The following is a 12,204-nucleotide window of genomic DNA, read 5'->3' on the forward strand; positions in this document are numbered from 1 at the left end:
TGGGAATATGGGAGGTAATGGTGGAAGAAGAGGAGGTAGCTATTGTTGCAGCTCTGGAAACTCTGGTGTTTGTGCCTCAAATTCTTTTGGACACATTTTATAAAAAAACCCTATGGGCCTCATTATGGGTCTAAATGAGTTTGATGAGTTTGTGTTGTAGGTGTCCTGGTTTGTTCTCTCTAGGTATTGTAGATTGTCATGCCCAAAATGGGATGTTGTAGTAGCACAGTCGGCAATTACCTGCTGCATTAGATCCTTGGGTGGCCCCAAAAGTGCAGGGTATCCCTCTTGCATCCACCTCAGTTCACCCTCAGTTCCCAGATGATATTTATGCCTAGTATTGCCACCAGCCCCCCTGCCCACCCAAAAGCACACATGATCACCATGCCCCTTCTGCAGAGATCCTTCTGGTAAGGGGATGAGTTGTAAGTCAGTAACAAAGAGACAATTGATCTTTTGGCCACATATAACGGGACAGTCGCCCCCATATCTCTGAAATTTGGAGTCATTCCACTTAGCTGCCCTACGGCCTGACTCCTGGTAATGGAATGTTCTAGTTTAACAGCTTCCTCTGTGTACTATTAGAGCAGTCTCTCTGAAGGTGTTGACAGCCCTGGAAGACTTCTAGGCACTATTTGCCTTTTCTATGAGGGACATCCCCTTCTAAATCACTGCCCAAGGAGTATTTCATCTGCATTTCATGTACATAACTCTGTCTTTAATTGCGCTATGCTTTCTGTCATTTTCTTAATAGCTACCTCCCATGGAGCTTTCTGACTTTCTTGACAATAGTCTACATCATCCAAGCCGAGCTGTCCAACTCAGCCCTTGTCCTGCATTTTTACTGTGCATTACAAAGGGAACTCTTCTGTTCTCTGCTTTCAGCCAAAAAAGTGAGCCTTGTAAGTCTTGAAGTTCAGTGCAAATGTTATGGGAAGGCGTGTAACCCTTTGCCACAAGTAATGGTGAGGTGGGATTTACTGTAGACAAGAATATGGCCCATAACCAGGTTGCATTCTCTGGTAACTAATTATTATTGCTCACCAGATTGTTGGATTATGCTTGGAAGACCTAAAACTTCTAATACCTTTCAAAATAAATGATTATTCATTAAATGTGAACTCTGGGTCAGCTTAAAAGTTGGCATAGGGGGGTTATTTGCCCAGATATATAAAAAATAATTACATTAAAGTGTCTTTTCTGATGCATCCAACCACCATCAGAGAAATGATGACAGGCGATGCCATTTACTTTTTTGCTTATGTGGAGAGGACAAGTCTTTCTTTCAATCACAGCAGTAAGCTCCCCTTTACCTCTGTATGTTCATAGTGATCCTTGTCAAGGCTCTCTTCTCACACTTTTAACAAATGAAAGACTGAGCAAAGTGAATTAAAGGGGAGTGGATGCAGAGAGTAACTTCATGACTTCAGACAGAACTGACAAATTAGAAGTTATCTCCAGGGACAAATAAAAGGTATAATCCTTCTTCAGGGGAAAACATACACATACAGTAAAAAAGGTAGTTAGGTAGAGTAGAGAGTTTAGGTACAGAGGATTCAATTATCCTCTGAGGATATTTACGAAAAAAATATAGATATAATTTCACAAGAATAACAGTTTTTAGGAAAACATGCAATTGGGATCAAAAGGATGGTCGTGATGGAAAATGCATTCGAAACAAATTGGGAATTGTTCCTCCAAAAGAGGATAGGTTTTGAAGATAAATGGATTTGGTTTCAAAAGAAGATCAGTTGTGAAGAGAAATTTGGTAATGTCACACTTATCTCATCCTCGCTAAAGCGCAGGTGCCTCTCTTCTGCGCATATGGGCAGTTCTGAGCTCAGCCACGCCTGCTTTTCCAGATTTATTCAGTATCCCGCCAGTAACTGGTAGCGCAACATCTTCACCACTAGAGGCTCTGGAGAAGACCTGGTTACTGCTTAGATTCTGCATCTTGCCCCTTCTAAGGGCTCACACCACTTCTGTGCAAGCCGTAGTGCCCCCTAGAGGCCCCGTTTACAAAGCATGACAGGTAAGGTATTAATAGAAGGACAATGGTGAAGCAAAGATAGGGACCAAAACGGGAATTTAACAAATAACAGTTGGGAAATTATAAATCTGGCTTAACAAGAGGGTCAATTTTGAAGGAAAGATTTATTCGGAATCAACAGAAAAAGCAATTTACCTATAAGAGAGGAGCATGTGTAAAAAAATATAGTCTGTTTTCTAAAAGGAAGTTGTAAAGAAAAGATAAATTTGGGTTAGCTGGTACAGTTGTGAAGAATAGATGGAGCTGGAAAAAACACATGAATTGATAACTCAATAGTAGCCATTGGAAAAAGAATATGCTCGGGTCCATTTAAAGAATTATTCCTCTAAAAAAAAGGTTAGCATTTTGGTCTAGAAAATAGAATGCCCTTCCAAAACATGGACAGCTGGAAGCTACCAAATGATGTGCAATCAGGCTGTATTGTTGTAACCTGGTCTTGAAGTATCACTTTTTACAATGAAGCAGTTACATTTGCTAGGAAAAATGTCCATATGCCAACAGTTATCATTTCCATCCATCTGACCATGTTAGGATATTATTTGTATCTGAACATCCTGCTTCTATTATGAGTGCTATTAGCATACACTTCATCTGACACCTCACTGCCTTCTCTTTGGTTGTGTAACAGTCCCAACTGTTTTTTTGCATCTATGCTGAGTCCTAGTGTGATACAGAGTAATCTGATGGGAGAAAAACATTCACTTGTGTCTTTCTCTCCTCCCACACACATGACTGCAGCAAGCAGCTACAAGCAGCACTAGGAAGAAGGAGTGAGGCAGGCACAGAGGATCTGTGTTCCAGGTTTATTGCTGTGACTCACAAGGTAAAAACATTTTTCCATCACTCTTGACTTGGGATCAGGGGGATCTAATGTTTCTGCAGCTTTCCAGGGCAACCTTACCCTGACTTTTTAGATACTTTTTACTGTGCACTGAGACAGAGCACAAGATCTGCTCTGTGATCTCTATACAGCAAGGTATTTTCCTAAATTTGTTGTGTTTGTATGTGTGGCTACTTTCATCACTGGTCCCTAGACTTATGTCAATGAGATTTAGCTCACAGGAAGAATTCTTGTCTGCTGGTAAGGATGGCAGTGCCATCTATGAGAAGGCAGCACGTGCTTAAATAGTGGATGCTCTCTAGTGAATGTGGCATGATTCAATGTACATTTCAGCAGATGACCTTAAGTGAATGTGGTATATTTGTTTAATGCAAATTTCAGTCAATTCACTTGATGATTTGGGTTTTTAACCATTTCAAAGAATACATTTTCATGTTAACTTGATGCACTTTTTTACACTTGCACCTTATAATTAAACAATGGTCAATGTGTGTGTTTCAGATGAACCATAAATTAGCTGTCTTCTTCATCTTTTGTGATTCATTGTGCTTTGTCAATAGTACGTATTGTAAACATGGCTTTTAGAAATGGCAATAGTACTGTACATCATTGCTGCGTATCTGGTTTATTCACTTGATCATTGTCGTTGTTACTGATATATCTGTTCATTTAGAGTATAAAGGCTGTTTAGGTTTTGTTTTTGTAAACGTCAGACTTTTGAACTGTAATCCATTGAATACAAGAAAAAGTAATGTAAAATGGGGGTCAATATTTTACAATTTGGTAAAACAGATATACCATAATAGAAACATCCAGCTAAACATAAGCTTTATTGTGTTCATTGTAAACATCTTTATTATTTTAGGTGGTCAAATAGTAGAGAGTGACGGATTTGAGACACCTGTGCCTCCTATACAAAGCCCAGGTCTTTTTTAGGTAGGGCATTGCATGAGGTCATGTAATTAGCCAAAGCTTTTCCATTCATGCCACATTCTTTCATGTGCAAGAGAGTTGTAGCCAATTTATCACAGTATGGCTACATCAGTGACTTTAGCATTTGTGTTCTGCTATAACATTTTAACAGAGGGGATTCCATTTCTTCGTATTGCATGCAGCTAGATGCGTGTTTCCATGGAGACGACTGGCCTACCATCATACTTCCACTCTCTGCCTCCACTATTTTGGCTTTGTGTTTTTTTTCCTACTACCTCTCTTTTTGTTGTCTGAATTCTGTCCATTTTTCCTCTATTCTAAAAGCTAGAGTTTTTTTATATGATAGCCTTGGGAAAATCTTGGATTTCTTGTCTCATCATAAATACACAACATAAATACAGGTGACAGTTGCTGGGGGCTGTTTAGTTCTGTAAGTCTATAAACCTCCAGACTACAACGCAAGAAAAATATTATTCTAAATGATAAATCTAGAAGCCTTGGGTATTTTTTTTTATAAGCTAAATTAACTGTTTCCAGGAAAGCAACAGTTAATTGAACAGGTAGAACATTATTTGCAAATTCATGGGTGGTGATGGGGAAGAAATTTGCACTTGCAAATATTAAGGGGCAGGTCTTAGAGGAAATGGTTCCGGGTTCTGGTGCACCAATATTTTGGCACATTAGCAAGATTTAACATTACTGCTGCGTGCAGGCTGTAGCAGTCGCCTTTGAATTGTTACACATTTTTTTGAATTTAGGCAGGTCATTCTTGCAGAAAGTGACAGGAAATGTCCTTTCTGCAAAAGTCCTCTTACATTCCTTTTTCTGGTGACAAGCTGTCAGATTTTGGTAATCTGTGCATGCGCAGCTCAGAAAACCCTGATTCCCTTGTGCATGGCGGGAATTATCCCGGCACATACCCCGTTTGATATGGCCAAAGATTGTCTTTGGGAAGTAGGGAAGAGGGAAGATGGTGGCACCCTGCGATGGAACAGGGATAGGTGAGAAGTCAAGGGTTTAGTTCCAGTTTAATAAAGCAAAAGTAACATTTTTGTGTTGGCCTTTTGCTATAATGTGCAAGTATGCACAGCATATTTGGACATTATGACAGATTTTAGCACTTCTACAACCATAAAATCTTTGTTCCTCTCCTAGTCCTTTACAGGGTTCTAGGTCTTTGGCCACCTTCATTGCGTGGGATGACATAACTCCTTGCATATGCTGGGAAGTTCTGGGTCCCACTGTGACGTGTTGCTAAGATTCTACACCTATAGTTTCTTAAATCATTAAAGGTTGTCTTTTTATTATACATTTAGTTCTGCTTTAAAGGTCCATACATCAAAAATGTATGTTAAGTTATGGATTAAGACTAGTGAGCTGACTTATTCAGCAACAGAAAGATCTTACTCACTTTGCACCTGCTAACTTGGGGGTTTTGGCTGTTACTGCCTACTTTTTTATGTCTAAACTCCCACTTGATGTAAAATAAATGTTACAGTCTGTACCATCTAGTCGGTTTAGGCTAAATTACAGAGGGGGGATTCTGGAAGTGTGTGAGTCACCTAATAGAATAATTTGAATTAAAAATAATGGATTAGGTTTTAAAAAAAAACATTGGTTTAATGAGTTCTACCTAATGCTTCTTCAGAAAAACATCACCATTGTACATTCAGAATCTTTGTTTGGTGGGCAATCATACATCCTTTTACCTTGTTCTCATTGTAAGATACGGTAAATGTTGTATTAATGGTACATATGACAATATTCTATAAAAAGATTCTGATCATAATAAAAAACCTATTGCTACTAAAAATTAAAGAAAAACATTTTTGGCAGCAAAAGAACAATTATTTTACCATGCTGGTGAGGCCCAGCCCTGCTCAATTAGTGATTTTGTTGTTGGCAATTTTTTCCCTGGCATGACATGATTGTACACACGTTTGTAAGGTCTTTATTCTAATAAATAAGACTGTAAAACAATTTGTAAGCTTAGGTGTTTAAAGTGGATTTCATTGTGGACCCTTAAATGTAGAGTAAATCTAAAAATCTTACCAAGCCTTAAAAGAGCCCTAAATATTTTATAATTGTTTGTGGTGGTTATAGTAAGCTAATTACATTAGACATGGACAGGGTCTAGACGCGGATCATCTCCAAGTTTTCTAACCAAAATTGTTGACTTTCACTGCAGTTTAATCACTAAGTAATTGCTAAATTCTACACTGATCCTTTCCAAATTCTGTAATGATTCTGTAGTCAACTGGAAGTTATTTCTTAATTGCAAGTTACTGAGCATAGCCTATTGAGGCATATAGTTTTTGTTGAATTCTTTACAAAACACCACTAGAAAATCAACTAAAAATGCAATTCAAAGGCAATATTCGGTTCATTGTTGAATTTTGAAATATTTACTATTTGCAAAAACATATTGATCATATTCAGACAAGCAGTATTTTACAGTAGTGTTTATCGACCAGCACCTACTGTCAAACACCAGGTGCTTGGAAGCAGTAACACAGTCATTGCTAGGCTATTTCAGGCTTTTGCAAAACACCTCTGCAGGCATTTTCAAGTAGCTGCAAAAGTGGTTCCCCATGGCTGGCAATTTGCTCACAGCCACTCTCATTCATTCACTATTGAGCTGCCACCATGAGAAGTTACATCTAGGATCTCTCAAGAGGCAGTGGTTCTGTGGCACAAGAAAGCAGAACACACCACAACCTCATGGCTAGTATGAACATAACCAAACAAGTGGTTTATATCTAACTTTGTTTTATATTTATACAAAATCTTTGCTTTACAAATAAACATTCAATACAGGATCCACTCAGATTCACTGAGTGGGTGTTCTTAAAGCAGAAGTTAGCATTCTGTCTAAGGAAAGTCTAAAAAAACATTTTTTTTAATCCTGGCAATAATGAATACAAAGAAAAATACAAGTAAAAACCTACGTATTACACTTTAAAGCTATGTGTGCACTACCTGGATTCTGCCCACCTTTATTGTTAGGGAGTACTTTATGTAAATAACCCCAACTGGTACTGCTATGTCAGCATAGGCACAACGACAAACACAGAATATACTTTACAGATTGATAGACTGGTATATGCTCCAAGATAAGGACTCAGACATTTTTTTTGTATAATAATGTAATCATAATGTCTGTGAGCTACAATTTTCTCTAACAATTCTTTTAAATCATTCTTTAAAGAAAATGCTGCTGGATCTTTAATTGAAGAGTCTGCCAGTTTGAACACTTTATGTTACAAGTTAAGAATGCTACGACACTGTCTTCCAACGAATTGCACCTTTGCCAGATTGCCATGTGTACTCCTGCAGTTGGCTATTGGATTTCCTATTAGGTCAATAAAATTGATTCTAATGAACACTGTGAGAAGTTGACTTTAAAAAATGAAATCAAAGTAATCCATTTCAGTGTAGGAAAGAGGCTGATGCAACAGTTTAAGACTGAAGATAAAATTGTATACAATGAGGCATGATGCCAAACATACTGAAAAATAGATATGCTTATTTGAAACTTTTACCTAGATTTATTGGTGGGCACATTGTGGAACATGATAATAAACTCATGAACTGTTCTAGGGTTGTTTGTTTTACACTAAAGAAATATGGTAAGTTCTAGATCTGATAAGACTTTCTTACTCAGAAATGGCCTATTTTTAGGCCTTTATGCCCTAGGCGCCAATAAATGATGTCCCCTTTTTAAACAGGTACCACCCCTTTTATTACCCATATTATTACTGAGTATACTTAAAATACCTCTTTTGGATCTAACACTATGTAGCTTCCTTTAGAAGTTTGTAGAGAAGGATGATAAAGCAATATGAAAGATGAGTCTCGGAGAGTGTTGGTATTCTACTGAGCAGCATATGTGTCTTTTAAGAGCTCTCTTGCAGAGTTTACCCAGTGGGGACTTATAACCAGACTGGGGAAATGCAATTCCTTTAAATGTATTGATGCTGTGATTATGTGATCATAAAGAGGAGCAGCACTTTACCTATCCATGTCCCATGCATCAGTCACTGAAAAAGTCTAGCCACCAAAACAGCACAATGGACAGCTCCTTCCTTTCTGTACTTTAGCCTGTAGATTGGTTCTCTCAATAAAGAAATACTTAGACAAAAACAATCATTTTGATATTGACTTTTTCCCATGTGAATGATAACTGGCTATGTCATTTGGAAGGAAAGTAACTGAAAAGTAAAATGTACCGGAAAGTAGAAAGTAAAGTTTGCCCTTGTTGTATATTGGAAAATGTTTTATGCTGAGACTGTTAATCCATGACTCTTGTCAAGTTTAATTTCTAGGGCACATTAAGCAATTCCTAATGTAAATATCCAATCTTAGACAACTCTAGATAAGATCACCCAAAGGGATTTATAAATCCTCGATTTCTGTCTGCACAAATGTAATATATCCCAGCTAACCAGGTATTGGATGTGGTGGCTGTATAATTTTATTTTGTCACCTGGTGTAGTAACACACGTCACGTGGACAAAACTGCAGTAAGCTTCCTCAGTCCTCTTCTGTTCTGTTTTACATGCATTTTTTAATTTACACAAATCTTCAACATTATTATACTGGTAATGCACTTTTTATTGTTTAATTAACATTCATTTTTCTATTTGATCAGTTCAGCTTCTTTTGTCCTCTTTGTGGGCCTGACTTTTTAAAGCTCTCCAAGGCTGGAGAGAGTACACTTTCTTCAGTGGAGCTGGGTGATCCAGAAAACCTGGAATGGATTTTTTCCAAGTCATTTGCTATTTGCTAGCAAATGTTTTGAATCCTGGAACAGATCAATTCCAGGTTTGCTAGATCACACAGCATCACTGATGAAAGTGTATCCTCCACAGCCCTGGGGAGATTTAATAAATCAGGCCCTATGCCTCCAACCTCCTTAATGGCCACCACACTTCCCAACTGTCCCTGATTTGGAGTGATTGTCCATCTTTTAGAATCAGGTACACTGTACCCCTTTCCTCCTGCGCTATCCCTCATTTTGGGTTGATATATACAACTTTATAGAAGTTATATATTTAACTATTATAACGTGTTTTTTGGTACTACACATTTAGCCTCTATATTATTCCATTTGGTAAATAAAGTAGTTGTAAAAAAACATTGGTTTAACTAATCTTTTTTTGTGTATTTTTTTTTATGGTCTGTAAATAGGGGGTGTGGAAGGAGAACACATGTCATCTATATATGTTGAGCTCAAATATGTCCTTCTTCCCCATCTCCATAGTCAACAGCAAAATTTACCTATGATGAAATAACCAAAATTCATAATCATCACTATTTTGTCACTCATATATGTAAAAATAAAAGTCTGATTGAGTGACAGATATATATTTTGCAGCATACACAGAAATCTGACTGATATGAGCGCTGAGATCAGTAACATGGCATGTCATGTTGTATATTACTAATAGGTTCACTTTCCATGTGAAAGCTGCATAGTGTGACCAGTCTTAGTAAGAATGGTTAATGTATCGGCTTCTATATTTGTATCCACACAGGTTTTCAGTGTTGCCTGTGAAGATTCCTTTTAATCTAGGTAATCGTATATTTAGTAGTAGTTAGTCACATTCACCTGGACTTGTTTTTGAAATGTTAAAAACATCCCGCAGTCTATCCAAGCTGCTATATCAGTAGTTGCAGAGCAGCAAACTGATGAAACAGCTAAGATAGGATTGGCTGCAAAATGGTTTTAACATTACATAAACAAGTTTAGTTGAATGTGAATACCTACTGCTAGATGATGTATTTTATGCAAAACTCCAAGCAAAATACTGACTACATTGATTGAATACATGTATATAAATGGTTACATCTGTTAAAAGGCTAATATTTGTGTTGGGTCAAGCTTGTGATTTACCCACCTCTACTACACACCCCATTGCCAGAGAGTTAAAAAAGGAACAACTGAAAAGATAAACAAAAAAACAGTGGTGCCATTATGTGGTGGAGGTTTGTAAATCACAGGTCTGGCTTGGCAGTATTACAAATCCTTTGGCTAGTAAAACTGTTTACATACTTGTATATACAATTCAAATGTGTGTGTGTTTAGATCTTTGTCTGGAAATCCACTTTATTGCTAATTTCAATGGCTTCTGAGATGTCCTGCATGCATTTAGCACACCACAATACCCTGTAGAATTGTATAGTTGTTCTCTATGACTAAGTCTGAACCGCATAGAATTACATAGTCTTCTGAAACAGATATGCCTAAAAATCCTGTAAGCATTGATTCTGGTTGCCCTGAATAGTTTATAAATTGATATATATAGAATATTTATCAAACAAAACCCATGCACTGTGTTTTTTCCATTTTATGAGTGCTCTATAGCAAATGAGTCTTTATTTTAAAGGATCGGCCATTAAAATAAAGTGTTTGTTGAGGGTAGTTTTATCTGCATAATCAAGTTTGCTTTAATGCAGATGACAGACTCTCACCATTTGATGGTAGGCAGCAGTCTCATCACAGAGACAAGCAGAAATGTAATCTGACATCTGTAGCTCCTCCACAGGGATAATCCTAAATACTTGTGACCCGCCACACACCAGGACTGAGTTTAGCCTGTTCTTTTAAACATGTCATTTGCAGCCAAGATTGGAAAACATTTATTCCTAATCCCATAAATTTTAAATCCAATTCTGAACGCAAATCCTAAAGGATCAGTGGATCACTTGGCTTTTTCACTGTCTTTTTTTTAGCTGGATAGAATGCCAAAGTGGGTATCATACCTAGTGTCAGGAAATGTGGGCACTGTCTAGGGAATTTAAAGCTGAACTCAAAGCTGCAAGCATATGAAACACAAATGGATGTATTCCACAATATTTTACATGTAACGATTTCTATCTGTTTTAGAACCCTGTACAGTAGAATGGTAAGGAAAGGACAGCACACTGAGTCATTCCGTTGTACTGCATACATATGTACTTACTCACTTGTACTCTAGTTCACATTTACTGAAATATGCTGATATCGGACATGAAAGCATACATGAGTACAGAATACATGAGCTCATTGGTAAACTGCTACTTCATTGTTGAATCACAAGCTGAGGTTAGAGATCTTTCACAATCCTTTCCAACGACAAAGGACCACACAATGCATGAATGAGTGCTGTACATACAGCCCCATTCTGCACTATGGAGAGGGGAGGGGGAGAACGACAGAGCGGCACCCTGCTGCGCGCTCTCCCCCTTCCCTTGCATTAGGATCGCTCGTCGTCCATCGTTCGTGGATCCGCCAGGACGGATCCACGGACTATGAATGACGCCGACTCTACACACGCCAGATTCTCGCCCGATATCTGGTCGATGCCGATTATCGGGCGAGAAAAATCTGACGTGTGTACGCAGCTTGAGTTAAAGATTTACTTCATCTCTTGTTCTGGGGATGACTCTAAAATTCTTTATCATCATGTTCCGTTCCACAACATTGGTCACTACCAGTAGAAGTAGAAAGGTGAAACTCTCTAATGAAGACAGACTACAATAAAAAACTTGGTAGAAGGTCTAATTCTCCCCCAATCAATCTAAAATTAAAAAGAAAATTGCCTAAAGGTGCATTGGAGCTCAGTTTTGAAGTTATATTGCAGATAATATTGAGATTATATTGCAATGTATTTGCATTTTTTTAAATGCAATGCTTGTGTTCAAGAAAATGCTTATTAGCCTTAATATTGTATTATAATAGGCATGTTGTTTTAAGGTAGATGTTGATAATGAGGAGATTTGGATTGGGATAATGAGATATTGGGATCCTATATGTTTTTCAAAATAATGCTGCAGGTGTTTAGCTATGCCCTCGGACCCATGGGTATGGCTGTCACCATAGCAGCCCAGGTGGACATATGTTTGCTATGAGATCAAGAGCAATGGAACACTGAGAGCTAATAAAGAATATGAAATGGGACTTAACAATTCCATACTCTAGATAAATGCTAAATAAAACATTTTTTTGGTTGGAGAGACGTTTTAATATTAAATAAAAATATATTTTCCAGGAATATATCCTTGTTTTATTAAACAAGATGATAATAGATAAATATAGGAGATTGTCTAAGTAAGATTGTGTCTTAACATTGCAAAGGTAATTGTCAAATCTCATGTTATTACATCATGCTGCCAATATCCCTATTTTAAATGGTAAAAACAAAACATCTCAATAGGTGGGACTTTTAAGGCAGTCAAAACAAAAATTCTTTAAACTAAGAACAAAGTTTTTATTATATCGAAATATAAAAATCTTTACATAGATCAACCTATTAAAAAGGTCCATACTACCTCCTTAGAAACATCCTGGTAGGTATATTTACAGACTCTGAATAAAATCGTGCTCAATGTGCTGATA

The 12,204-nt window shown here is 37.4% G+C and overlaps 1 protein-coding gene across 1 annotated transcript in view; it reads left to right on the plus strand.

The window, feature by feature from the left end:
- The first annotated feature begins 2,745 nt into the window (after positions 1-2,745).
- GPRIN1 (G protein regulated inducer of neurite outgrowth 1) overlaps positions 2,746-12,204 on the plus strand; it is a 34,537-nt gene continuing 25,078 nt past the window's right edge. Inside the window, exon 1 of the mRNA XM_072401041.1 lies at positions 2,746-2,873. The gene's annotated coding sequence lies outside the window, so the exon portion shown is untranslated. The remainder of the gene's footprint in view (positions 2,874-12,204) is intronic.

Source organism: Pyxicephalus adspersus, chromosome 2, assembly GCF_032062135.1.
Source record: "Pyxicephalus adspersus chromosome 2, UCB_Pads_2.0, whole genome shotgun sequence".
In the NCBI taxonomy this organism is placed as follows: Eukaryota; Metazoa; Chordata; class Amphibia; order Anura; family Pyxicephalidae; genus Pyxicephalus; species Pyxicephalus adspersus.